Genomic DNA, 1,991 nt, shown 5'->3' on the forward strand with positions numbered 1-1,991 from the left:
TTAATTTTTTATTTTATTTTTTTTTACAGAGGTTTTGGATTTCCATTCATTCATTGCCGCAATTTTCTCCCTTCCCACCCCTCCCCACCAGCTCGCTTCCCCCTTCGAAGAGAGAAAAAAAAAATTCCTTCATTAGTATACAATTCCCACGTCCCTTCCGCCCACCCCCCACCCCGAATAAACTTCTCTATGCAACCTTAACTCTGGATTCCTGTGCTAACCATAATGCTCAATCATATATCACTTCTAAGACTGTAAATCACATGGGAGGATATTACTATCTTTCTAGAAGCTGGTGGAGCAGTTAGTGGATTTTAATAACTTGCTTTTGAGTTGGCTGCATAACTGTATCTACTCGGGCACAAGTGTTCTGTGGCCTTTTGGTTGACAGTAATGAACAGGATGAGTAAAAGCAGTAAAACGTAGAGAAAACACAAGGTACATCTGGAGGAAAGCGCCAACGGAGTAAGGCTGATAAGGGTTAAAGTACAGGAGATTTTGAAGGAAAAAGAGAAAGTCTATTCGATTTGGATGGTGGAGGGTCTTGAAGGTTAAGAAGCTAAGGAGTTTGAATTGAGCCCTATTTGGATCTCATTCAATAGCTCTTCAGGACAAAGACCTGATGATTCACTCCATAAAGACTGTAACTAGATGTATTGTGTGGGACAGTTCTACTTGTTACACTGAGTCTCTGAGTTAGAATAAAGTCAGTGGCACTCAAGAATAAGAAAAAACACAAAAGTGGTAAAATTATGCTTAAAAATTAACTGTGGATTATGAATGGAAAAGTTAAGGAGGCTAAAAAAGAGATGGTTGCGGATTTTAGAACTATAGAATAAATCATTAAAACTCAAATGTTAAAACCCCAGGATAAAATGTTATGGTCACTTTGTTTTACCAGACTTCTGACATAATTTTTTTTTTAGCTCATTAAACATCTTTAATTAAATCATTCATGAAAGAAGTTCTTCATGGAAGATGTTTGGCTCCTAATAGATACATAACGAGCCAGCAATTTCATATTTGATCATTAATAAAAAATAACATTTTAGAGTTATATGTTCTTAAATACTATACAGCACAATTCTTCAGTTTCAGGAAATACAAAGGATTTAGAATTTAAATATTATTCCATTGAATAAGCTTTTGGTTTGTTTGGTGGGTTTTTTGTGGTGTTTTGGTTTGTTTTTTTTGTGTGTTTTTTGTTTTTGTTTTGTGTTTTTGTTTTTGGTGTTGGTTTGTCTTTTTTTGTTTGTTTTGTCTGCCATGGTTTTCTTATTTCTTCTTAATCAAAGGCAGGACAATTCTAGATAATTTAAGATTCTAAATGCTCTTATTTGACCTATATCTAATCACAAACAGACCTCAAACCTAATAGTAAATACAAAATTGATCTAGTGGACAAATACCTGTCCTTTACATTATAAAATGGGGATTTATCTATTGCTGTTACCTAGTACTCATTTCTTCTGATATTTTGGAGTACATTCAGTAAAATTACTAAAATTTTGGCTCAATCTTAGCTTTCCTCAGCCAAGTTTTTTAACTTAGATCAAATATTCTTAAAGTTTTTTACTAACCAAAGAAAAATCAACTTCTTTTTTTTTTGCATATAGTTCTCAGTTAATTGATAGCAGTTGACTAGATCTAAGAATATCTCTCTCAATGGGAAGAGAGCCATGTTGATAGGGGTATGTTGACTGTCAGTGAAGTAAATGGCCACCGTAAACTAGGGACTTTATTAGATCCATAAGGCTAGACTTAACCAAAGGAAAGCATGATTCTCTTTACCGTGGGCTACCATAGCTCCCCATGTGTATGTTGTTGTTATGTGCCGTCATTTTGCGACTCATAGCGACCCTATGTACAACAGTCCTAAACCCTGCTCTGTCCTGTGCCAATCGCACTGTCTCTGACACACCCATCCCGATTACCCCAGTCACTGAATTAATCCACCTCATAGAGGGCCTTCCCCTCCTGCGCTGTCCCTC

Source organism: Elephantulus edwardii, unplaced genomic scaffold, assembly GCF_000299155.1.
Source record: "Elephantulus edwardii isolate Elephantulus edwardi_28Jun2011 unplaced genomic scaffold, EleEdw1.0 scaffold00090, whole genome shotgun sequence".
Classification (NCBI taxonomy): Eukaryota; Metazoa; Chordata; class Mammalia; order Macroscelidea; family Macroscelididae; genus Elephantulus; species Elephantulus edwardii.